The sequence below is a fragment of the Corvus moneduloides genome, chromosome 6, assembly GCF_009650955.1.
Source record: "Corvus moneduloides isolate bCorMon1 chromosome 6, bCorMon1.pri, whole genome shotgun sequence".
NCBI lineage: Eukaryota > Metazoa > Chordata > Aves > Passeriformes > Corvidae > Corvus > Corvus moneduloides.
In genome coordinates this window covers 21,858,778-21,886,497 of record NC_045481.1, presented here as the reverse complement: position 1 = coordinate 21,886,497, position 27,720 = coordinate 21,858,778, and the positions used below count along the sequence as shown (strand labels likewise).

At 41.5% G+C, this 27,720-nt stretch overlaps 1 protein-coding gene across 37 annotated transcripts in view; it reads left to right on the top strand.

Moving 5' to 3' along the window:
- Positions 1 to 27,720, top strand: part of NRXN3 (neurexin 3) — a 982,258-nt gene that overhangs the window by 57,062 nt on the left and 897,476 nt on the right. The gene's annotated exons all lie outside the window — the stretch shown is intronic.

Genomic DNA, 27,720 nt, shown 5'->3' with positions numbered 1-27,720 from the left:
TACCTTAGGTTAGTGTTGGTAAAAGCAATGGCTGGCTGGGTGAATTCCATTGCCATATGTCCCTGAAAACTGAGTGAAGTGTCAGCAAACAGGAGCCATGTACATATCGCTAACATAACTGATTGACAGGACACTGTACACTTATTTGATGTTAGCTGTTGCTCGCCTATGGAAGCCCCATGCTTCCCTTCAATTGCTTGCATACTAATCACTGAATGGCACCTTGATTGTTTTAGCATCCTTGATTAAATTGCTTAAATTGCTTTATAAATTGATCTTACTTAGTGTTGCAAAGGGAAGAGGGATTTGCATGTTTCTGCATTGTTTGGTACTCTCTTTTTGAATTTGAGTTTGAAAGTTTTAAGTCATGCAAACCACATGATGAAGTGTATTTCAGATTTTTCCTTTGGTCTTATCAGTGTGATGGTAATTAACTCTGTATATGCAGGAGACTTAAGTAAGTCAACTGAAAATTCCTGTGTGAATTTGAGAATCCCATCACAACATTATTTATGACATTTGGCTTTAAACACCACAGTTTGAACTTAAACCAAAGATGAAACCTGGACAAGAAGTGTCCAATCTCAAGGAAAAAAAAAACCCAACCTGAAATTTTGTCAAAATGGAAATATTTGCAATAATGTATTTTCACAACTAACATTTGTTCACTTCTTTTGGCAGTGAAACTAGATTAACCAGAGTTTAGTCTGTACAATGTGAGGAGTGGTGAAAACAGTCCTTATTCTCTTGATATCTAAGTAAAAAGCCCTACAGCTCTACCTTTGCAGTTTAGATGGAGAAGCAAACATGTTTTTATAGGAAGGGAAGGTTTGGAAGATAAACATAGCATCCATAAGTGCATTCATTTTAAGGTGATTTTAATCATAACAGAAAATTTGGCTTTATATCCAAATAATACAGTAACAGTACATGAGCATTAGACAGGAGATGTGAGCCTGTGGAGTGTTGAACACCGGAATTCTTCCTGGCTATTTGTTCCGACCTGATTAGTCCAAACCATTAATGAGCCAGAACTATTTTCTGTGCTTGAGCCACGAGTTATGTGGGGCTGGAGAGACTTCTGGGTGTGACCAGGTGGTTCAGGAGCTGGGCCACTAGGCCTGATCCTCATACACTTATGGAACAAACACACCTCAGGTCTAAATGCCAGCTATCGTGATAGAAGATTGCAAGAGCCACACAGGCATGTGAACCCTGAAACATAAAGATATAATACTCTTTCTACTGCTGGGCTCATGGATCCAGAGTCCTTGGGGAGCTGCTCTAGACATCAATAGCATATGGTTTTCAGTGAACATCTTTGAGAAAGTACTGTAAGTGAGCAGGAATCCCATATACCTGTGGGGCAATTGTGAGAACTCTAACCAGGGCTCAGGGGATGGACTTTCTGCATTTCCTGGGTGGATGGAACAATCTGAAATACATCTTCTAATGAATCCAGGGATATTTTTGTTGTAGACACCATGGATAAAGCAGTGCTATTGTTACCGTTTGAAGCCGTGAGTCACCATTGCTGTTTGTTTCCTATAGTGATTCATCAGTTTCCAGCCCAACCTGCTGTTAAGGGTGAGCAAAGAAGTTTGTCACGATGTGCCTTCTTAAACAAACATTTTTAATTCACTGTTAGCTGGGGTCGGTTCACTCTCAGAGAAGATGCTGTGCAGAGAACTTTTCCAATGGATCAAATGTAGAGATTTCCACAGTCATTACCTTGTTCGGTTCTTCTTGTATTCTCATGTATTACTAAATGGTGTATATTTGGTTTATGTTAGAATTTTATAATCATCCTTGTTTTCTGCCTCCTTTATGCTGTAGCAGTGGTGATTTCAGTGTGTTAAATGCTGTCATTGAAAAATGTTACAGTGTCTGTGCAGATGAATGGGAAAACCAAAAGAAAAAGCTGTTTAGTAAGTAGAAACAAGCAGACAAAGAAAAGAGGCAAGAAAAAAACCAGGAACCAAATTAAGTATAGCTACCTTTTTATCTGAAAACAAAAAGTGTAGCAAACTCCAAAGATGTTGTCTTTCAATTCTGGAGTGTGGCAGAACCTCCACTGATAAACAGTAGGATGTGGAAGGAATGGCAGAAGTGGTTACAGGCTCTTCCTGTCTGTGGCTTGATTGGCCATTAAACAACTTGTATTTTCTTTGTTTGCTTTTTTTTCCCAAGAGATTGAGATGTTTGTTGTCAGAACTGTTCTCTTTTGTTTTGTTTCCTTATCCTCTGGATATATATATATATATATCCTCTGGAGATATGCAGAAGTAACATGGTTATTTTATTCCCAGTCTCACTTTTGAAAAAGACTGCTCTTTTGACTGGGTATCAACAACTCCCTTTTGGGGGGGAACCTTAACTCCATTACGGTATTTACTAGTCTGTAGTCTATGTGCGTATTTTCATTTCATCACCGGAGTTGGCTTTTTTACTGGGAACTGATGGGATCTGATCAATAACAAGTTCTGTTTGAACAGCTAAATGTAATATGTACCTTTTTAATAATGAGTTCTCTTGACAGTGTCCAGCCCATTACTTGGCTATTGAGTGATACCTGTATCTGCAGATGGTAAAACCATAGCAAACTCATTTATTTTGTGGCCAGAGATAGAAGAAGTAAGCAGAGAGTGGAACCTGCTGATTCTGTACTGTGATGGAATGAAACTCCATTTAAGGTATTAGAGGCTACTGTAACTCCAAGTGCAGTTCCAGTTATGGTAAACGTCAACAGAGAACAACCGTTCCATACTGAGATAAAACTGTGAATCCTGTCCAGAATGTGCCCCCAATGTGCAAAAAAATTTCTGGCACTTCATGTGCACCCAGAGTTACCAGGATTGTGTACATCATGGCAGTCACATACCCAGATGGTAGCTGAGCAGGTACAATTTCTGAGTTTATACAGTGGGAGTGCAAATGCGTGCACTTTGGAAGGTTTGGCTGTTTTGAATAAAATGTGAGACTATTTTTATTGCAGTTGGAGTAAACTGGTTCACTGAATCTGACAGCTCTGTAGGGTACAAAGGATGGCTGATTTGAGTAGCAATTAATTTGTATGTTCCTGGGCAATGGTGGCATTAGACATGAAAGCTAAACTCAGAGACATCTTCCCCTCTGATAAACCTCATCAGTCTCTGCGGGACCAGGCTGCTGCCAAGAGAATGAGGTTCCTGTAGAATTTGATCATCGCAGATACATTCATATTTCTGGGAAAAAAACCCAAGAAAACCTTCCCCATGCAAATTTTGCAAGCTGAGCTGCTGTAGAAGCCAGATGAGGTTGTTCATATCTGCTCATTCAGGATCATGCTGTCAGTCTACAAGAAATTTTCTTTCGCTGACACTGCTCTGTATAGAGTGAGCTCACAAATGTGGACAGGGTGAACGTAACACTGTTTGTACAAGTGTGTTTTGGCCTAAACCCTCATCCCTCTTCCAAGACTTCTTCTGGATTTTCTGAGGAAAGGTGAACATAAGATGTGCTTAGAAATGACTTTAACTCTGCTTGTAGCTGCAGAACCAAGGCGTTGATCACCAACTTCACAAAGCACCATGCTGAAGCCTTTGTGTTGCCTGCAGGGGCTGTTTCTAAACGAAGCCTGAATATGGGCTTGATTGCACCTCTTCCCTTGATTACAGAGCAAGATTTCCTGGGGATGCTGCCTGCTGAATGACAGAGGAGCCCGTTGCTCTGTAATTATCACACTTCTAACTGCGTCGGGAACAGATTTTTCTATAGCCCCTCAGCTTCATTTAAAGTGACAAGTTACTGTGGGATTTATCCGCTTCCTGCCTCTTTGGAGCGTCCAAGCTTTGGCTGTATCTGAAGGCGCTGCCCAGCCTCACTTGCAGTCACTGTTTTGCCCTGCCAGCCACCCCAATCTTTGTAACACTAGGGGATAGTTTGGCACTTTGCCATGAGCCTGATGCTTGCACTTAATTTGCATATACATTTACATACATTTTGTAATCAGAAACAAATGAACATGACCATAATATTTGCTTCCACTTGTATATTCCTTGATAGATGAATATAAATTGGTTGTTGAATTCACCAGCAATAAACAGTTGCAGACCCTCCATTTGGTCTTGTGCTCTGCTGTTCTAGAGGACACCAGGCAGTTCTGGCACACACTTTGGATGGGCCCAGATCTTCACTCACCAGTGCAAAACTCTAGAATTGATTGTCTCCAAGGTCTGTGGAGTAAATATTGAAAGGGGCAAATCTGCTGGTTTTTGTCACTTCTTATGTCACAGCCCTGGCCATTGGGCAGAAAGCTGGTAAGAACTCTGCCCATGACTTCATTTTGCAGCAATTCAATTTTCCCCATCTCTTTCGCTTGCTCATTCTTCCTGGTTTAAGTTCCTTTGGTTGTATTTAAAATCATAATCTTTTTTCCAGTCTGGTTAAAATTTTTTTGATGCATTGCCAGATGAGCACCAGAGAAAGATGATGTGTTCAGGTATTAATGTTTATAAAGTGCTTTGCAACCTCAAAGTGCAGTTCAAGCACAATTTGTTATTTTTAGTGATGAATAGTAAAACTGAGCAGGAGCCGCAGGATTTGAATTTAGATCCTACATACTCTTTCACAGAAGATGCCAAGGACCCCACTCACTAAGTGTGGACTTCCTGCAACTCCAGAGCTAGGCTTTTTTTTGTAGTCTCCCCTGCTTTAAAAGGAGGGGAGGTGCAGGGAGATTGCAGGACCCTGTATGGTGAGTGCCATTGATTCAAACAGTGTGGCTGCAATACATGCTAACAGCTATATTATTCTAGTTTCCCTCTCTTGTATTATAAATGAGCTATGGGCTACAATCTTTTTCTGCTGGATTGCGGGTCAGCTGCAGACCTTGGGCAAAAGAGGTGTTAAAGCCCTCAGGCAAAGTTTGGACATCTCCTCAGATAAACTGAAGCAGGTGGTGGTTGGCTACAAAGGAGATTGGTGTAAGGTGGAACTGGTGAGGAGTGACAATAATTTGTGGGCCAGGAGAAGATGGAGCTCAGGGGAAAAAAAACCCCAGGACGAACATGTTCTTTTATAAAATGTTATAAAAGAGAAAAACCATAGCTCATATAGACTGTTTACAGTAGCTGCTCTGTATTGGTTTTACCTGCCTGATAGAATAAAGAAAGAGTTCTTGGCTCTTGCAAAGAGAATGGGCTGACCAAGCTTCTGGAGGACTAAATCTGGATGGAGTTTGGATACCAGCATTCTCTGTGAGCCCACAGACCAACCTGCTAGCTCTTGCTCTGTCCCAAAGTGTGCACAGCTAGGGTCTAAACTGGAATTTTTGGGCATTACTAAATAAAAATCAAAATTAAAGTAACTAGTCATAATTATGTGAAAGTGAGCAAAGTCAGAAATTTCTCTTTCCAACTTAGATATTTCCAACTTGATTTCTGAAGAAGGGTTTATTTTCCTTTGGTTTTGCCATAAAAAAATAAAAGGAGGAGGGGAAGAGTTGATTTATTATTACTGTATAGACTTCTGCTGAGCTAGGCAGCTTGTCACAGAGGTCAATCAGCAGTAAATATATCCCCAAGCAAGACAGAAGCTGTAGCTTCATCCTTATTCTGGTACAGAGGTGTGCAGGGCATTTGCCACAAGGTAATTTTTTTTCTGTTTTGGTGAAAAATGGAGGGCAGTAATCCTCCCAGATACCTTGAGGATGGTGGAAATGGCGCCACAAAGCTCCAGAGAGAGAATCAGAGGAGGAGCACATCTGTCCAGTGGACTCTGACACTACTCAAAGAAGATGAACCTCTGCACGTCAACATCAGCACTGAGTGCTCCCTGGTGCAGGAGAAGGTGGTAATCCATGTGATGAAATGGTAGAAAGGCCACCTGTCCTGGGCCAACTTCTAATTTCACTTTACCTCTTTGTTTCTTCGCTAACCAACTTTGAACTTGATGGACAAGAAAAGCTTTTTTCTCTCCCAATAGAAAGCAAGGCAACTGCCATGTTATTGCTGTCCAGAGACAGCAATGTGACTTCTGGGTGTATGTGTGTGTCTCTCCCACAATCCTTCATTGCAGACAGGTCCACTGCCATTGTAAACCCACACTGCAGCGCAAAGCAATTGCCCTTCTTCCATCTTAAACAGGTCCAGGAGCTGACAACTGGGTGCAAAACAGCCCAAGGGCTGAGAGAAGTATACATGTGGGGGGAAGGAATGACTGTGGATGTCACAATCTACGTGAGGCAGAACTGGTTTGTATTTGAATGTGTTTGCTCTGAAATGGGGCTGAGACCTGTGTGCATTGGATTCACATTCTGTGCTACTGACACCTTTTCCAGTTATGCTGTGTCAGCTCTCCAGGCCCTGCCTGCATGTACACTTGTTCACCTCATTATTCTGAAAAGAGACCAAGGTATAACATGTAAAGAAAGTGGAGCAGGGCAGCAGAACTTGAATGGTCTGGTCATAAGAGTGTTAGCACCTAAGAGGCTGATTTCCATTTCTGCCACGGTCTTTCTCCATCCCTGGAGTGATTTGCTGGCAGACTAAAGGACTCAAGACTGAATCAATTGACCTTTCTTTGCAGAGGATATGTACCTGGTTACCCTCAGTGTCTCAGTTTCCATATCTGAAATATGTAGCCAGTGGGGCTTCCTGTACTCCAGGTATTAAGAGTCCCATATGCTTCTGTATGACAGTGATAGAGACATATAAATCTCTTGGCATGACAAGTAAATGATGATAATGCATGAACACCCAGCAGAATGATGTGGTTTGATTGTCAGTTTTTTAGCCAGGATATGCAGTTAGAAATTAAGGTAGTTTTCCTTGTTAAGTGGCCATCTTTGAGGAATGCTCCTCATCTTTCTTTTCAACAGAAATCTCCCAGTTTTCTCCTACTCTGTGCAGTGTCCCACTGTGAATAAGCAGTCCAGGCTGCAGTTGTGCTGGCAAAGACAGAGCCTGAGCAGCAGTGTAGCCTCTTCCCTGTCGGTGACATGGAGCAGATGCTGCACTGCAGGGTGCTGATACAAGCAATGGGAGTAAGAGAGCTTTAGACTTTTTTTTTTTTTTTTTGTATCTGACCCATGTAGTCCACTGACTTCCCCCACATGTCCTCTGCTGTGAACCTCAGATGCTGATCAGATGCTTTTCCTTGTACAGTGGCCCACCTCTGCTTACCTGCCAGCACTGTTGCTCTCCCTGCTGTGGCTGCTAGTTTCAGCCTGCCCCTTTCACCCTCCATACTCAGGACTCACCTTGACCTTGTGCTGTCAGGGAAAGCAAAGAGAGCATAAAAGGCTACCCAAGCAGAATGGCAGAGTTTGCACTTCCTCTGTTCCTCTATGCATGAAAAGCAGGATAGCAAAGAAAGCCCATTGGATTGTTTCTGTGTTTAATTAGCACAAAGCTGGCAAGTGTTTTGTGGTTCTAAGGCACTGAAAGGGTGGGTAAAAATCTTTCTTTTCCTGTTAACTCTCATCAGAGCTCTAACTGCTTATTAGATACAGCAGGTGTATTTGTAGCTGGTCTGCAGCTTGCAACATAGGGCAAGAAGGAAAGGTATACTTGGCTCTCAGAATTTTGCTCTTCCTCCTCTTATTCATGGAATTTGACCAGTTAAGTAACCTGAGTGAATATAATGGACTGGTTTTGGCTGTGAGTATTTGGCAAGAGACCTTTATCAGAAGAGAAAGAAGCAGCTCCTTGGTAGATGTAGAAATTTGAGCTGTAGGTTAAAACCAGGCTTCAATCTCTAATAGTGCTGGCAGGCTCCATAGTTTGCTTGGCTGCTGCATTTATTCAGAAGCGTTTCTTGGCCTCTGTAGTCTCTTGGGTGGATTTTCATTTCTTTGTGGTTTGTTGCCTTAGTACTTGAGAAAAATGACACTGTCTGGGTTTTCCAAACCTCTGATGTGTCTCCACAGGCATGTGTTTGATTTTCTGGTTATTCCCGCTGCGTCCATCTTACAAGTCTGGCTTTCAGGGTCAGAGTGCCTCTCAGTGCCTTTCTCCTCAAGGTAACATAGGAGAAATCCTCGGAACTAAAGGCACGTTTCTCCACTGAGGCTGGTCAGGAACAAGAGCTGAGGAATGGCTAGCCGCTAAGAGAGTGGCTAGTGTTGTGATCTGCAAATTTCATAGTTCAGTTGTGTTTGCAGCTGAATTCCTTAAGCTTCTTTCTGTATGGGGTTGAAATTGCTTATATTCCCCAAAGAATTTTTTTAAATGGTGAAGAAGTGTGTGGAATCATTCCTTAATAACTTGCTGATTAAAAAAATAAAGGAAAAAAGAAAAAGGTGAAGTTTGTGAAGAGGAGAGGAGATAAAATTTATTGTCTAGGACTACCTAAAAGAAAAAGCTGGGAAAGTAACCAGATTTTTGGTATTTTTACTTCTGTATTTTGCCTTTTCGTCTTTGGCTTCTCTGAGACCTGCTCTGGGACTTGGTGTGGTAGGAGGCAGGGGTCTGTGCAAAGGAACTACCCTTCATGATGTCTACCAGACCTCTGGTGTAATGGGAGATCTGTGTAGGTCCTTGTAATTCACATAGCTTTAAGGAAGATAACAGGAGATCAGTGAACGTAAAAAATTATGGATGGATATATTGCCATTGTGAAGCGCTAGCATTGCTGTATAATGCTCAGGACAACCAGAGCTAGGGGAATGTTTATTTTAGTGTCAAAGATGGGGCAAAACTCATAGAGGGGTATCTAGATGAAAATTTGCCAGATTAGGTACTGGTAGCTGTGTGAGCTTGGAATTTGATGATATTGTTATGACTATAAGTTTATTATTGTGTAGAAGACCTTTTGAGTAAGCATGGGATGCTGCAGAAAGTGGCAAAATCCTCTTTCTTCAGAGTTCCTCTAGTGGGCACTGTGTTGTTGGAGATTGATTTTTTTTTTTTTTTTCCCTTCACCGGAAAAAAAAACCCAGTAGGGCTCCAGTGACCAATTTGTAGTGTAGCTTGCTGGCTGCCTCCTACTAAATTTTCTTTTCCTTCATTACTTAAGCTGAAATGCTCAATTGTGTCTCAACTGCAGCAATGAACACACCTACAACAAATTTCCAAAGCTTCAGATATCAGGCCTATATACCTATATGCATTATCTCTACTTTGCATCTGACACAGAAATGTGTCTTTAAGGCAGTTGGGTGTTTGCCTGCCCTTTCTTGTGGCATGTTTGAATGAAAGACATGTGATGTTACATTTTGACCGGCTAAGACACGTCAGAATCAGACAGATTGAAAATGTTTTCCGCGTGAGAAATTGTGGTTTCATTCAGATCAAAATATTTAGGAAAAAAACCCCCAACTGATTTGGATGACAATCTGCAGAAAAAAGCAATGTATTTTTAATTTGTAGAGTTTCGTAATTCTGATTTTTTAAAAAAAATGTTACCTATTGTAGCTTATTTTATAATTTACTGAGATGATTAGCCCTAATATGGATCTACTACTGATGAACTGCAAGATACCACAAAAATGTTGAAGTGTTTTAAGGAAAGGGCATGTACTCCCGCACTGACCAAATGGCATTAATGAAAACCCATGGACTCAACCCCACCATGCATCACCTGTGGGAATTGTTAGGTTTGGAAGTGCAGGCAAAAGGAGACCTAAGCATAGGTTAAACTTAACCGGAGAGGAGAACAGAGTTCCAGTTTGCAGACAGCAAGTGGAGCCTGGAGCACAGGCAGAAAGATGACCAGATTGGTGCCCTTTGAAGCCTTCCAGAAGAGAAGAGTGGTGTGAAGCACTGTTATCATTTCAGTTCGTTGGAAGTGACAGCTCCATAGGTACTGCTGTCTATCAAGAGCTCCACTAAAAGAAAGGCTTGGGGAATAATTTTGAGTGGGCAGCACTCGAGTGGGCTCTTCCCAATTGACTTCTAACACGTATGACTGAAGAGTGCAGTCTCTCAACAGAGACAGTGAAGGCAGCAAGGCTGAGTATATTAACAAAGAACCACAGCTACTGATTTGAGAGGCTGGGATTGTCAGCAGTTTGGTTTTTAGCTTTCTAGCATGTTGAACCGAAGTAGTTTACAATGTAGCTGGACCTAGCGACTGGGCAGCAGGCATTCCCAAAGAAGAGCATAACAAATACCTCTCTGTGCAAGAAAGGCTCTCTGAGATGCAGCCAGCCCAAGCTGAGATTTGGGCTGGATAAGTAAGGCTCTGCCTATGAAAATCGCTTGGGTGCTGCACCAGTATGGCGTGACAGTCATTCTTGAGCTGTGGGATGTTTTCCCTGTCATTGCCGTTGCCAGTGTGGTGACTCCCAGGTTGCCCGAGGCAAAAGATAGCTAAACCGAAGTACAAATCCTCTATCCCGGGAGAACAATTGGCTGTGATTTCAGACCTCATTTGTCAGTGGTGTTTAATTATAGCCCTGCCACCACTTACAGTGGAGGTCACTGCTGTATTGTAGGTCTATTTAGTGCTCCCTCTGGTCTTAAAATCTATGAATCTATATCACACTATTTTGGGGCATTTGTAACAGTCTCCACTAGTTTTTTTCCAGACCTGAAATTGCTTAAGTTTCCTCCTAGTTAACTGACAAAATGTTGTTGTTGGAAAGCTGACTAAAACGATTTGAGCCCCTTTTCAGGTCTGGGAGTGAAACAAAATGTAGGTTTCATCTGGTTTAATTTCTATCCTTACAGTTGCCCAGCTGTTTTTTCCTTGTGCACAGCTCTGCTGCAACATGGCCATGTGAATTATTTTCACTTGCAGATACTGTGTCATCAGTAAGCTGTTCTGTAGTAAAACTATCAAATGTAAAGATCATTGTATAAAATGTTTCTAGCACATCTGGTCCCATAAATAGTATTCAACTTAAAATTAACTTTGTACACCAAGCACTCTTTAGCCAAGCAAAGCTTTCACTCATCTGATGAAAGATGTTCTTAACTAAGAGCTAAACACAAATCTACTTAGATTTGTTGATCTTGTCAGTTAAAAAGGTTACTTTTAAGTCCCATTTTGAAAAGTGATTCAGGAGCCTTGAAGCCTTGTGACTGGTCTGGAATTCAAAATAGTAATTTTGATAATTTTACTTTCATATTGTATTTATTTCTGTCCTTTTTCACCTCTGAAGATTTGGCCCAAAGAGCACATTCTTCTAAGAGATTCTTTCCTTGCCTGTGTTTGCCTTTAATAATTTCAATGATCTGATACTGAACTAAAAGCAAGACCAATCAAATGTTCTTCTTTTAAAACTGAGTGAAGAAGGAATATTAATTGCAAAAATTCTGCTTAAATGTGATGTTAAAGTTGTGAATTTAAATGGTAATACCTGCTACAATCAAAATGCCACATGGCATCCATTCAAACGTGCTTCAAGCATCCTGCACTTGAATTGTGTGCAAGGCAGGAAAATAAAACAGCTAAAACGCTGTCAGGTTAATAATAAATTGTGCATACATGTGGCACATTTCATCAGAGTATTCCTAAACATCTCACAACTACTGATAAATCAGTCAGCCTTCACATCACTCTACCACACTGTGAAATGCATGCTATCTCCATTTTACTGATGGCAAAACTGAGAGGCAAGCAGAATGAGAATTACTGAAGGGTATCAAGTCAGACGCTGCCTGAGATGGAATTGGAATCCAGAATGCTAAATCCTAAGTATTAAACAGTGTAGCAGTTTATCTAGTTTTATCCAAGTGTGCTAGAAAAGCCACAAAATACTGTGGTTTACGTTGAATGTGAAGCTAAAAACAGAGCATTGGATTTTAGGGATTCTTGTAAAATTTCAGTTGAAATTCAAAGAAATACCTCTTTTTATTCTTTTTGGTGAATTGGATTTTCCATAACCAAGAAGTTCTGCCTTTGGGACTGTTGTCTCATAATTTTGTCAGCTGAAACCACCTTAAACCACCTTGTTCTGTACCTTGTGCCAGTAGGCAGCACTACTTGGGCTATGCTTTATGGATTCCCCTGTTTAGTGTTTTTTTGGAGTTAGTAATGAGGAAAAATAGACTTGTAGCAATAAAAGTTTTAGCTGATTTTTCCCATCTGTGGTTTATGCATGCTCTGATACAACTTTTCAAGACAGGATCCAGTTCCTCTAAATGTTTCCAATAGAGAAGGGTTTGTGATTTCACTTTAAATACAAAAATGAAGGACTAATTTCAACTATTTGAATACTTTACTGAACATACCCTTGGATGGAAGGTGATAGGGGAAAGTGTATTGTGGTTTTATATATTCCCTCCCTTCTGAATCTCTGCAAACCTGCCAAGGTCATCTTCAAACCTGCAAAGGTTATCTGCAAACCTGCTCTTATGTAACCTTCTCTTTCTGTCCAGCCTTCATTGTCCATAGAAACAGTAAATTTTACTGGGAACTTTGTTCCAGAGTGGAGTGGCTCCAATGGACCACTGAAGTGCTGAACTTCCAGCTGAATAGAACTGGTTGTATAGAAGGTTGCTCATATGTGATGAAGAAAGAAGAGTTTTCGATTTGGCTTTTTTGTTTTGTTGGTTATTTTCATAGAATCATTTAGGTTGGAAAAGACATTTAAAATCACCAAGTTCAACTGTTAACCTACCACTAAGTGCTACTTCTACACATTTTTTAAAATACCTCCAAGCGATGGTGACTCAGCCACTTTCCTGGGAAGCCTGTTCCACGTGGAAACTGCTTGGCAACCCTTTCTGTAAAGAAATTTTTCCTAATATCCAACCTGAACGTCCTCTGTCACAACTTGAGACTGTGTCCTCTCATCCTATCACTTGTTACTTGAGAGAAGAGGCTGATCCTCCCCTAGCCCCAATCTACTTTCAGGTTGTTGTAGAGAGGCGTAAGGTCTCACCTGAACTTCCTCTTCTACAGGCTTTTCCTCTTCCCCAGCTCCCTCAGCTGCTTCTCCTAAGACTTACTCTCCAGACCCTTCACCAGCTCTGTTGTCTGGACATGCTGCAGCACCTCAGTGTCCTTCTTGTAATGAGGGGCCCAGACCTGAGCACAGCACTCGAGGTGTGGCCTCACCAGTGTTGAGTATGGGGGGACAATCACTTCCCTGGTCCTGCTGGCCACACTATTGCTGATACAGGCCAGGATGCCACTGGCCTTCTTGGCCACCTGGGCACACACTGGCTCCTGTTCAGCTACTGTGAACCAGCACCCCCAGGTCCTTTTTCTCTTTGCTGCTTTCCGACCACTCTTCCTCCAGTGTGTTGTGATGAATGGGGTTGTTGTGATCCAGATGCAGGACCTGACACTTGGCCTTGCTGAACCTCATATCACTGGCCTCAGCCCATCAATCCACCCTGTCCATATTTCCCTGCAGATTCTTCCTACCCTCCAGCAGATCAACACTCCCACCCAACTTAGTGTCTTCTGCAAAGTAAGGCTGCACTTGATCCCCTCATCCAGATCATTGATATAGATACTAAACAGAACTGGTCCCAATACTGAGCCTTGGTGAACCCGACTTGTGACCGGCCACCAGCTGAATGTAACTCCGTTTACCGCCACTCTTGGGTCTTGGCCATCCAGTTTTTTACCCAGCAAAGGGTACACCTGTCCAATCATAAGCAGAGAGAAAATCACATGGAAAAATGGATTCCTGAGAAGACCTTTACTTTTATTATCTCTGCTCTCTTTGAGCAGCTTAAAAAAATATTTTTAAGAGTTCTTTCTTCTGTGTTTGTTCCCCAAAAATCTCTTCTTTAGACACTAAAAATGGTTCCAGTATGCTCCATTTCTAATGTTACCCTTGAAAACAAAGTTGCCTGGCAAAGAACAGTTACCCAAGTGAGCAGCAAGTTCAGCGTGGAATGAAGATGGTGGCAGATGGGGCATGATGACCTTGTGCTTATGTTGGAAACAACAGCATAATGAGAAAACATGAGTAGATATTCTTTAGCCCAAAAATGCTCTCTTATTTTCTATGTAATTGTGGTAAACTGCATTTAACCATGCTGTCCTCCAGCAGATACTCTGTTTTACTGCACAGCATACAGGAGTATGAGTAGGACTCTTCTGCTCAAGGGTAACTAACAGTTCAGACTGGTATTTATTATGGAAGCTGTTTAAATTAAATTATTTAAAGCTGTAAGCACTACGTATGAATTATTTTAGTGCAGTACACAACAATTTAATTGTTGATGCTGTGAAGAACCACATCACTGGAATTCCTTTATGTCTGTAATAAAACTCACCATCAGAACTAGGCCAGAAGGAAACAGATCTAAACTAACAGGCAATCCCAAGATCAGGAGTGACATTTGTTGGTAGCGCTGTCAAACTGGATCCCAAGATACTCACAGAAAAGCAAGTGGCCAGTCCAGACTCAGATGTAATTGTAGAGCTATTATCTCCATGATGGATGCTCGGAGAGTGATGTGCAGACCTGTGACTATGTGGATCTTTTCATTAAATCTTTCTGTCAGTCTTTCCTAAGCCAAAACACACCTAAACATCAACACTCCAGCTGTTCCTTTCTCAGAGAAGAAGTATGAGCTGATTTTTGTAGCTGCTTATGGTTCTGCTGCTTTTCACAGCTTTTCCTCCAGCCTGATTGTCCCATCCAGGCCTGCCCCTGGCTCTGTTTGTCTTGTCACTCTAGTGGGAAAAGGAAGGAAGGAGTAAGTGCTCTGACTTTGGCATTGATCTTCATTCTTCTTGCCCCCAACCCTAAAGTGGTAGATGGAGGAAGCTGATTTCAGGGAAGGAACGTGCAGTGAGAGAGATGACAGATGATGTGAGGAGAAGGAACTGTCAAGATGATCATGGCTAGCAGGGGAAGAGCCTCCTGGTTGTGACTTGCCAGGCTGGCTTTTGCGTACTGGCACTGGGAGGCAAAGCTGTCTTTCTGAGGCAAAGCTACGGGAGGCTGGGGGTTGGGCTTTGCAACTGGAGAAAAAGAAAACGGATCAGCAAGGGAAAACCCAGTCCTGCTGTGTGTTTGTAGTGGGAAAGCTGTCCAAGCATGGAAAACTGATCAGCTTTCAAGGCACTCAGTTGGAAGATAAAGCTGTATTTCCACGTTTGCATTCTAGTATTTGTCTTCAGCTAAGTGGAATGTCCACATCTTTGAGGATCTCTTCCTTGAACATTGTCTAAACCTCCTTCCTTTTGATATCTGATTCCCTTGCTGGAATTTGCCACCTGATGCCAGAGCACACTCTTCACACCTTCCTAGCCCTTGTCAAATGTGTCCCAAGAACTTTGCTAGGTAAAAGAAGAATGCAGTGATGCATGAATCTTCCTATTCCTACAACAGTCTTCCTTTTTTTTCTCATTCCTTTGCTCTTGGCTTTGGGGAGTGAAGTCTTCTAGATCTTCAGATGTCAGTATGGATCCTATTTGGCCTACACATTCCTCATGAATGAAATTAGAAGAGATGTAGGAACTTTGAGTCTCCCTTTCCTTTAATAGGATGATGTAAAGGTGGTGTGACCTTCTTCCATTTCCCTCCAGGACTTAGGACAGAGAACTAGATAGTGGAACATTGCTAATGCACTCAAACGAAACTAATTTCTGAGAAAATACTCATCTCTCTTATCTCCAAGACCATCTGTCTGAACTGACTCCTCCTGACCCCTCTGGATTCAAAGCCTTGCCAGTTTTAAGAGCTCTGTATTTTCCAGGGTTAATCATTATATGGGATGAACACGACAGGCTTCTCTTCTGTGTGTGGGAATTTCAGAAAGGAGCAGATGCCCAACTTGTCATTCTCCACAAAACTGTGTAAATTGCAAGACATGAGGTAAAAGCTCCATCTGCTGGAGCAGTTTTTGAAGGTCCTGCTGGAGATAAGCTCTGGTCTCCTGCTCCCAAATGAGGTGGCTTCATTCAGTGCCTGCTGTAGCAGACAGGAAAGGAAAGACTGATGTGGAAACTATAGCAGGCAGAAAACAGCCAGGGTTGGTGTCACTCATGGTCTGACACAGCAGCACCAAGGCTGTCTTGGTCATCACTGGTAGTGGAGCCAAGTCCTGTATTTTCTAAGATGAGTGCAAAACTCCTGCCTCAGACCTTGACAGGAATATCCTAAAGTTGGCCAGTATCCAGCAAACCAATGATACTCTCTGTGCCATGAGACTGCACTGCTGAGTGATCTGGAGTCAGTAAAAAGGTGGTGTTCATTGCATTTGAGACAATGGAAAATGTCTTTCCCTACTGGTGTGGAGGAAGACTGTGAAGAGTAAAACCTAGTGACAGAGCAGTACTAATGCTCACTTGAGACCTCATAGCTGTAATTCAGGACAGAACTGAGTGTTCTGAAACATAAGAAGGCCCAACTTGTCCTTTCTAGGGTTTTGCATTTTATCATTAAATTGGAGTGAATGGTCAATAGATTTAACTTTCTTACCAACCTAAAGCTTAGTGAGATATTGGAGGATAAGAGTTGTCTTCTTCCTTGATAATACAGCCCACACACATTATACACCTGCAAATTTACAGTGGTGATTAGGAGTACTTCCAGAGTTTAGTGAATAAATCTTTGGAGACAGACTCATCCTTGTTTGTAATTTCAATATGGCTGTAACTACTTGACCAGTTTAATCTTTTATATCTTTTTCCCCCATTCTTTTCCCGGGTGTCACTCCTAAGAAAGCTTGCCCCAGTAGAAGTGGGTGTTGCTTTCTTTGTGAGTCATTTAAGAGACTATGTAGGAGTGAAGAAGTGGCTTTTGCTCATGCTCCATTATGCCAAATAATAAAGGGAGGTTGTTTCCCTCTTCTGGGTCTGAATGAACCCAGCAGATGCATACATGCTGTCTTCTGTCTGAGGTATGGACTAGTGAAGAGGGTCTTTATTCTCTGACCTCACCAAGCTCAAGACTGGCTCAAGACAGTTCTTTCGTACCATTTCCCAGTCTGTGGGATATACCTTGGAGTGATCCTGTTGAGCTCAGTGTTCCTAATACAAGGCCTATTTTTTTTTTTTTTACCTTCATGTTATTGTAAAGGGTTCGTCAAGCATTCAGCATTTGGAGTAGAAGAGTGTTCCACTTCCCTGGTAGATAGAAACTACAACAGTTTCTCTTTCACTCATAGGAAGCAATTAAGTACATAGACATTATGGGTGATAGGCAATATCCTCCTCTTGGATAGCTTCTTTTTCTCTAGGGTTGAAACTGTATTACGCTGGTGAGAAGGAATTGGTGCTTCTCAAATGATGGTGTGCAGAACTGATGCTATTTGTTAGAGTTCACCTCTGGCCTTCTAGAGCATGACCAAGGTCAATATATTCTGTCTAGGCACCAGAAAGCAATGGCATCACGTGTTTTTACCTCAATGTCTTATGGCTAATCGTGAAGAAAAAGGATATTCCTTATCTGCCCTGCAGTGACAATGGTCATGACTATTCCAGGACAATATCCCTGTAAGGCACAGATAGCCATTTGAGCTCTCTGCAGTGGTGAGTGGTGTGCTCTAGGAAGAAGATGAAGCTATATTAGATAGTTGTTAGGGCTGGTCTACATAGTGTTTCTGCTTCTTTTAGAGGGTTCTGTTGTGGCATGGTTGATAAGCAAGATATCCATAAAATATTACATGATATAAACAGCCCGGAAGATGCACTCAATTGTTCTCTCACTGGGAAATCATCAGGATCTGGATCGAGTATTAATCCTGTTGCTCCATACCTCCAAGCTGGCAAGCTTCCTCACCAGACTTTTGATACCCAGCAACTGGTGGCTGCTGAAAAAAGTCTTTTTAAATCTTCTTCTGTACATTTTGCTAATACAAATATTCCATGACCAACTTGTTCACAAGGGAAGATACCAAGTGCTTCATCTGGTTCTCTATATACTGCCTCTGCTAGGTTCCTATTGCCTTAATTTTGCAACCGTGTAGTTTTCTATTACTTCCCTATGTGTGCTGCCTAATACCCAAGCTTAGGTGGTACAAGGCAGTGATTTACCTGATCATCTTTTACCAAATGACAGTATTTGGGTTGTCATACTAGTCTAGATGTCTAAATGCCCCCCACTCGTCCTTCCTTCTTCCGTTGTATGTGAAAGCATACCAGGTATTATCAGCTCTCTTTAAATGTATGCGCTGTTTTGCATATCCAGGCTCACTTCATCAGCTGTCATAAGGTCTTCCATATTTCAATACAGTAAAAACCTGACTAGTGAAAGTCCTGAGCAATTTGGTCTATTTTGACCTAAGGGAGTTGGGCAGTCAGAATAGATGGTTGTGAGACATCCCTTCAAACCTCAACTACTTTGCAGCTCTGTGAACTTAAAATCCCGTGTTAGTACTTGTTTCTGTAACATGCTGTGAGGTGACAATAGAGAATAATCAAAATTTTTAATCTCATTACACATTATTTCTTTGAAAATACAGCTAGGTCAGATGCCATTTCAGGAATACTGTCCTCCAATCACTCCTTGATGTAGCTAAAATACTTTTCTCCTACAGTCCTGGAAGGCTACTGCTTACCAGCAATTTCCAGTGGGATCTGTACTGACATATTCCTGAAGAACAGAGAAGAGATATTACCTTTTTAGTAATTAGAAAGCATAGAAAAGAAGGTACCATCTCTCTTCCAAATCCCTCAGCAATAGTGCTTATGACTATTGCTGAAATCCAAAGAGATAAATTGCATCTCTTCTCCTTAATTGCTATTGTTTTTTTTTCAGGGCAGTGTCTTCCTAGTGAAGGAAGTTTTTATTAGCTCTAAGTGTGGGACTGATTACTCACCTGGCAGTGAATGAGGCTCTGTAAGATGTAATCAGAGTAAGCTGAATGGCTTTCCCTGGTTCAGGCTGCAGTTACAGACCCTGCAATGCTCAGAGAATAAGAGAGGGCTGTGGCTCTCTTTGACCTCATCAGACATAGAGATACAAACACTCGGGAACGGCCTGACGTGTGCTGCAGATTCTAACACCTTCCTTTTCCATGCTTTTAGTGCATGAAGGCAGAGAGCTGGATCCTGGCTGGTGAGTAAGGACAGTTCCTGGAGGAGAGGTATTGGCTTTTACTCATGTAACAAGCATCTGGTGGAAATTTTCTGCAAAGGGATTGCATTTAGAAACAAGAGACTAAATTGCATTATTTCTGTGCTTGACGCCCAGATAAGGTATCAGTGCTAGTGTTTGACACTGTGTTTGGCCCTCTTCTTGCTGGGAAGGGGGGATTGTATTGGGGTTGTACTCTCTCAGTTGATACAGTGCTCAGCACATTTGTGTACTGTTGGAAGCTGGTTATTGATGGTGGATTTTCTGGATTCAGAAATCAGCCAGGAGATGAACTGAAGGGTCTATTCACCTGTTTCCACTTAGGTTATGAAAAGACTGCTAGCTGGGAATAACTTTGAATCTTCATTGACTTAACAGTGGATTTCAGCTGGTGGCTTGGAGGCTTCATACTGTTCAGCAGTGTCTTTTTTATAACAAATCTGAGATAACGAGCATGGAAGCTATTTATTGCATACACTCTTTCACAGATTTAAAAATAGTAGAGATTTTAAACATTATTTACTAGTAAATTTTAAACCATTATTTGTTAGTACGAAAAAGATCACACCTTTTTCCTCCACCCGCTGTGTTTTCTGTTTTTCTGGGTGTGAGCTTATGCATATAATGTTAACACATTAATCAAAAGAAAAAGCAAACCATTTTTGTTTTCTGTGCTTGAGTGCTGGTAATTTTAGTGGCCTGGGCCTAGTCCATTCAATGAAGAGAGACATCTGCTGAATTCAGTGGGTATGAGGTCCTGTGATTATGCACTTGGGCCTGCATCTGCATAGATTCTGCTGCAGGCTGCAGGTCTACATTTAGACAATCACACAAGAAAATTTAGCATTTTGAAAGATGCAGAATGCAGCTGTTTCCCGTCATTATGTTTCACATTTACTGAAGTCAGCAGTTACTCTTTTCCAAGCAGTGCCTTTCAACAATAAACAAGGCAAATGCTTCCAATAGAACCTCTTGATGACTTCTGTTTAATTTAAATATATCTATTGCAGCAGCGAATACAGCAATAACATGGAATATAAAACCCATTAACACATACTCTAAAAGTTATATGTAAGTGTAAGGAGAGAAGCATATATGTAAGAAAGGAGAGGAAAAGAAGATGCGTTTCTTCTTCTCATTACTCATTGCTGTGTTTAGGATGATTATTGTAAACTGGAGGAGCATGCACTATGTATTTTTATGTGTAATAAATGGAGTTCTCACTTTTCAGGCACACTGGAACTCCATCCTAATTGGAATTGGAGTGAGCGAATCAATAATTAGTTGATACTTACACCAAATCTAGAGGCATGCTTAGTGCACTATAGATAGCAAGTAAGTTTCAAGACAATGGTCTTTATTTTCAAATCAGTACACAGTTCAGGGAGATGAGTGTTTAGAACAGGAGACTGTGAGTGGTTCCTTGGCAAAGAGACCTACTGAAGCACAAATCTTAACACCTGACAGCACCAGGTGGCTAACCAGAACTGTGCCAGCCTTTCTTGAGGAGTCTCTCCCTTAATGCTGGGAAGTGGCTGTGTGAGAGATAGTGTGCAGGGATTTTTCTAGATCTAAATAAGAAGACTCAAAAACAAATGTGGTAATAAAATAGACATTGTAAAGAGATAACAAAAAGAAGAATATAGATAATGAGTAAATTTTCTGTCAGTGCAGAGGCTTGGAGTCCTGCTTTCACGCTCCATCAAATGGACATTGGATATCATCCACCGTGAATGGATTTTCCTCCTCCTTCCCATGCTGTAGTGCCTTTAATTTTGTGTAGCAAACAGAACCACTTGTCTTTTCCTGATGGGTTAGGGTATTATTTCTGTTGTAACACCCCAAACACAGGTTGGCACAGGGCACTCCAGCAGGCCCTTGAAGTGACTGCTGCTGCTGCTGTATGGGCTTCTGAAGCCCCAGGTACAAGGATCAACACAAGAGACATGGTCTGGTCAAGTTCACTGACTCCTTGAATATGATGTTTTCTGCAAGGCTCCCAATACAGAACTGAGTTCCAAACTAATGCTATCTAAATCCTGTAATAAACCTAGATTTGATAGCTATAATCAGTACTGAGAAAGACAGTGAAGAGTTTTATCCCTCCTCCTTGCTCTATTTTTCAAGAATAGGTGTACATTCTCAGGAATGTTGGCGAGGTGTGTAACATTACATGATACAGATTCAGTGGTGAAATGCTAATAATTCTCCTTAGACCTTCCAACAAAGAGGTACCATGATACTGACAATACAATAACTGGGCAACTGGGTGGAGCCTGCTAGAGGTCTCTTTTAATGCAGAAAATGTCACCTCTTGATTTTTCCGGGAAACTGTGTGCCTTGCAGGTGGATGTAATATGGCATTTGTGCTTTGGGATGCTGTGATGCAGCACAAAGAGTGTTGGCATATGGCAGTAATAAGTGCCAGGTGTAACCAGGTAAATGAATATTCCTTCCCCACCAAGTCTGCAGGAGCTGCTGCTTCTTCTTCAGAGCTCAGGTGGTGGCCTCTGAGACCAGTGATGTAGGATGTCTTCCCTGCTATGACCTGACACTCCAGCCTGCTGTGAGCAGGGAAGGGCTCAGGCAGTGGCACAGTGTCTTTCTTCCTGCCTCATGTAAGATTGAAAAGTGGGGATGGGGAGTTTTCCTCCGTGTATCTTTGCCTCTTGTTCTACAGCCTCTGATACTTTCCAGAGTAGGCTGGACAGGAATAAGCACTGCTGACAGTGTGAGTCTGTGGGGTTTGAAGAAGGGACCCTCTTCTTCTCCCTCCACCTTTGCCTGACTAGGCTAGTCACAGCATTCTGTGGCTCCAGCTTCACCTCTTCAGATTGCTCTGAGAGGAATATTAACTTTCTCTAATAACTCTGTCAGACATATCGAGGGATTTGTTTTATTAATTCCAAGACTGGGTACAGCAAATAGATTGTAACTTGAGCGTTTCATAGGCTTAACAAACCCTTCTCTGCTTACTTGTCACTTTTTCCCCCCCTCAAATCTCTTGGTGTTAACTCCTTTTTCTGTTCTTTGTGTTACTGTTTATTGAATATTCTCACTGATGTGTATGTCATAGGAAATATGCCCAAAGTTCATTTCTATCCATCATTTTTTAGATGATAAGAAAGGAATAGAGGCAACACAATTTGCAATGGATTTGGCAGTAGTAAATGCCTTTTGTAGCTGTCATGGTGATGTTCTGAGAACAGGACAAAGCTGAAAATACTTAGCATTTGTGCAGGTTCTTCCTCAACAGGAGGAAAGGTACTTTCTTTCTGTGGCATACAGTGGGTAATGCCTAGGTTTCCAGTCTCTGTGTCAGCCTTGCAGGTGATGTGGATAAGGTTGAAACACCATGGGCCTGGTTTCAGTGCCCTGAGCAGATTGCAGATTCACTGCCAGCGGTGAAACTAGTTTTAGCTTCTTGGGTTATATGGTTAGTTCGCTTTTTGGTGTAAGTTACAAGACTGCTCAAAAATAGGTTAATTTTCATGGTGGTCATCTTAAGAAAGTCCACTGTTGTGCATCAGCATCATCAAGCTCTTGATTGTCTTTATGTCCTGAAAACCTTCTAGCAGTACTGCTTTTGCTGGATCCGAGAGGTCAGAGAAGAAGTAGCTATGTTGGTGAATCCAGAGAAGGCATTCCTGGAAGGGAGAGTATTTCATTTAGAGACATTCATCCAGTTGCCATCCTTTCCTGATGCCTATATCAATTAAAACAAGAAGACCGTTGGAAAGAACCTGACTCCTGTATCTCAAAGATCTCTTGTGTGAGTCACCTCCAGCTTACAAGAATAAGTCTTGCTATGACATGATGCAGCCACTGAAATGTCACATTAATTGATTTAGTTCTTGTTAAAGTCAAGAGAAAATTTGGCTTGTAATGGGAAGATAGTTTCAACTGTAATTAAAACATGAGGAAGCAACTGCCCATGGGAATGTAACTCTTTTGCAAATAGTTTTTGAAAGGCTTTTCAAAGTGTGTGGGACTTTCTCACCATGAACAGAAATCTGAATGAGCTATATATTGTAGCTAAAGGCTGGAAATTCATTTCGTTCCTTTTTTCTTTCTCCTTTGAGTGGCCACTTAGGTGGAAAATCTTTGTGATTTCCAGTATGTAACACAATGAACCATATGGCCAGTTTGCTGTTTGCATGGAACACTGAATGACAAACGGTAGTGCTTGTGGAGGAGACAGTGTACTGTGTGTGTGCCTAACGTGGGCACATGCTATCAAGAGTGCCCATGCTATTCTGTAACATACTTTGTTTGTTCTCTGGACATAGGAGCTAGAGCTTGTCCTTGGCCCAAGCATTTCAAGTGAATTCTAGCAGATAAATGCTCTTTATATGACTGCTAAACAAAAGAGAAGAAGGGGTCTGGATCTGCACCAGCCTCTGGTGAGGAACAAGGACTGCCAGAGCGGTAAGATGCTCCTAGGCTGATTTGTTCAAACACAGTCTGCATTTCTTATTCATAAACTTCTCAGTCCATGTTTCTGATGAGAATAATAGCTTTGTTCTCATTGGAGTTTTGGTCAGATTGGTACTTAGGAGAGGCAAGGACTTTTGATGGGTTTAGACCTGTGCTAAAATATGCTAGTTATACAGATGGCCTGGTACAACTAAATCCAGGATAAACTTCAACACTGGTCTTGATGTGGATAACTTTGGTGTCTTTTCACTATAGGTAAAGTACAGCTGCCATCTGCAGAGGGTATTGATGGACCAGCACTCTTCAGTTTAGAAAAGAGGTGGCTAGAGCAGGAGGTGAGGTAGATATTTATAATCAGGAATGCTGTGGTGATGCTGAATAGAGAATGCTTATTCATGTATTTTATAAAGCAACAGTTTGGGGATGCCCAGTTGCAGGTTTTAAATGAACAAAGAAAAGCAGTTGCACACCACATCAATTCTAGTTACAGAAGAGACTCAACAAATTCAAGTTTCACTTGAGGGAAAAGTTCATCAAGGTGTGATCAGCATTTTGGTCATGATGCAACCTCCACCAGTCTCATTGCTGGAAGTTATCGATAATGATACTGTGATTTTTCTTAGTTCCTTTGACTCTTCCCTGAGTACCTGTGCATGGTTGCTGTCAGAGGCTTGGCTTTGGTATCTGCCCTGCTCCATTACTGAAGCTGCTGACTTATGATGCCTGGCAGATGCTACTAACAGGATTGTCTGGGTAGAGTGTGTTTTGAATTAAAATAATAAAATCATAGAAAAAGGTCACAAGGACCAACTATTCTTTCCAAGACAGGATCAGGTGAATCTGAAAAATTAATAAGAAATACTTGTGTAGTCTTTTCTTAATAATCTTCAATGCTTTTGGCAAGCTCTCAGTAGCCAAAGTTCTCCAGAGCCTCACTACCCTGTTCCTACCAAATTTTTCGGACATTAACCCAAAACTTCTCTTTCATCATGATAAGTTTCTTCTCATTCTATCTATGGTGAATATGAAGGACACTTTTTTTTCTGCTTGCATCTGCCCTTCAGAAGTTATACAGTAGTCTATCTTTGTGTTCCCCACAAGACTGGGAACATAACTGGCTGCATGTAGATGCATGAGGGTGTTGTGCAAAATAGCAGGGAGCAAATCCTCTGTTTTGTCCAGTGCCCAGACACCTAGGATGAAACATAAAGAAGTTTTATCCTGGAGTGCTCAGGCACTCTATCTAGGCAGCTTAAGTAAAGATCAGCAGATTGTTTGGAGGGCACTGAGTAATTAAATTCCAGTTGGATTTTTGCTAGTAGTGGGCTACAGAACTATTGACTTTCCCCCCAGCAATGTAGCCAGGGCCCTGCGGAATGTAGATGAGCATATTTGTTGGGATGTGTGGGAGAGGATGGTACTTTCACTGAAAGCTGTGAAATCAGCAAGCATACTTTACCTAAGAATAGTAATGATGCAGAGTTAATTAGAGGGATTATTAGGAATTCATTTCTCTAAGATTTTTTTTCTTACTGTAGCTAAATAACTCTGCGCATTGGTTTCTGAAAGCAGCAAGCATACTTAATCAATCCATACCATGTTGATATGAAAGCCCTTGTCTCTATGGCCACGCAACTGTAGTGAAACCATAGTGGTTTGCAAATGTCTCCCCAGCTAGCTTGAGCACACACTCTGCCTGAGCATCTTGGTTACCTGAGAGGACAAAGCTTAAGGCAAAGGGTTGATTTTGTTTAGTAGATGAACGCTCCACTCAAATATCCTATGCTTTAGAGGGTGACGTACTCAGGCATAGGTCAGTCGACCTCACATTTGACCCCATGGAGAGGGCAGGCTGCCCACAACATTAATGTGCATGGTATGGAGAAAAGCATTAGAGGCCTCAAATCACTGTAATTCAGATAAGATTTGAAATCAGATAAGTTTTGAAATCAAATCCCTTCACCTCATGTAAATCATGAGTGCTTTAAAATCACACAGCACTTTTAGTAGACTCAGCCAAGTTTCATTCTGCCTCTTTAAGTAGTTCTTGTTGTTCTATCTCTGACATGCTAAACTGCTGTGTGGCGTTCCTATAAGCTGTTAAACATCTGTCTCTTTCACTTCAGAGCTGGCTGCTTTTCAGTACTGGATGAATGATTCCTATATTCACAGCTAATAAGTGCTTTGGGATCCCAAGTATTAGCTGTGCAAAGGCACAGTACCACAAATGTATGCAATTCTATGCAACGTATCAAGTGAATACTATTCCCAAGAGGCTGGCAGCCTAAGAGATCCCATAGGACAAAGAACACAGAGAAATGTAATTGATTGTAATGAACTTGTTTGTGTATGTGTCACCACTTATCTCTACTGAATAAAATCAGAAGTGTTCAACACTCCATTAACACAAATTACAGGGTCCTATTCTTCTGGAGTGAGACAATAAGACCTACACCTGCTAGTACTGTGAAGTTCTTCATGATTCCAGTGTGTTGCTCAGTGACAGACATCATAGGCTGGAGTGGTCTTGGATTTGTTTCAGTATCCTAAACATTTAGCAAATTAAGAGTTTAGCAAATTAATCCCATTGGAATCAGTGGAAGGATACCAGGGATGTTTCCTACTACCATTGTAAGACAAAAGATGTTAAGGAAATATGAAGGAGGAAAATTGTGACACTCTTAAAGTAATTTTCAATTATTTTATGGATTCAATGGAGCCAATATTTTAACTTAGTTAACCATAAATACAACAATTTCAAAGTGTCTGTGTCCAGTGTGAGCCCTGTGTCGAGGGATGTGCTAATGCTTGGAGCTGATCTCATTACTGAGCCCATCTTTACCCAAGCAAATTGTTGTTAGGTGTTTATACAATAGAAATGCTATTTGTTTTTGAGTTGCTGTAACCCTTCCTGATGGTTTTCAGCCACTGTGTACTGAAGAGAAAGAGGAAGACTCTGTAGGAGGTGAAGTAGGATCATATATTTTTCTGTGCCATAACAGACCAGGTTAGGATGGAACGAGACCACTTGCCAAATCAGCATCTGAAATTAACACTTTATTGGATGAAGTATCAAATTAATGAAGACTTTGCTTTTGCCAGTTTGAGGAGTTTCCAGCTGAGTCAAAATGCAGCTCTTCATATTATTAAAATGTTCCACCAGAGCTCAGTTAAGAGGAAATCACCCAGTTCTGAGTCACCAACATCTCTTACTACCACATTTCAGGAGTCCAGGCTGGCTCATCATGTATCTTTTGAATCATTTCACTGACTGCCACAAATGCATCAATCTATGGTCTCAACAGTATATATATAGTGTGTGTGTGTATATATATATATGTATATATATATATATATATATATGTAAGTCAAATTAGGTGACTGAGTTCCCAACCAGTCATGCTTCTGTCAGTGAAATTCTACCCATATCCATTTTCTGTATTTGCAGAATGGTGAGAGCCAAATTTACTTTAGAAAAGCTTTTTGAGGTGTAAATATCTGAATAAGCTTCAGAATATGGTAATTTTTTGTGTCTAAAAGCTGGCTTTCCTCTTATTTGGCTGTGGATCTCCTATGACAAAAAAATGCCTCTAAGTTTTGTGGCTTTTACCCTCCTCCTCCTCCTCTCCCCAGTTTCTGCCTGCTCCCTGGTCCTCTCCACACACTGGTGTTCAGAGAGAGAGTAACAAGAGGATGCTGGAGGGCAATGCTGGAGAACTTTAGTGCCATTCACTTCTAGGTGCTTATTTCCACTTAGCCTAGGATGCTTCTGCCTGCCAGCTTGTTTGTGACTTGTGAATTCAATCAGTTTAGCTGGCAGAAGACAGGTACCTACAGCACATCAAAGCGGGGGACCAGATTGAATGGACGGCAGAGATGGAAACGAAAGTAGGTATTTTCAAGTCAGGGTGATGAGTATTGTAGGGCTGATGCATGTAGAAAGTTTGTGCTGTCCTTGTCTTCCAGCTGGAGAGAGGTGTGCTCTCATGATATCTTCCCTTTTTTGCTAAACCTTGTGTTAAAAATGTTAGAGTGAAAAATATCTCAGATGTTTCTCATACAGGCATGGAAATGATCTGAGGTATAATAACATTTGCTTTGTTCCTCCTGCTCCCCTTCATCCTCCTCCTTCCTTTCCACCCCACCCAGATGGCTGGGGCTGCACCAGACAAAGGCAGTGGCCCTGCTGATCCCTCTTTCAACACAGCTATTATCATCAAAGAACAAAAGCAAACAGCACTGGCTTGCGGCTCAGCCCTTTACAAAGGAGCAATAAATGGACTCTTGTGTATAGGATAAAGCAAACTCTGCCTTGTCTTATGTTAAGAGGCAGACCTTTCTGTGTTTGAACTGCTCTGAGCTGAAGG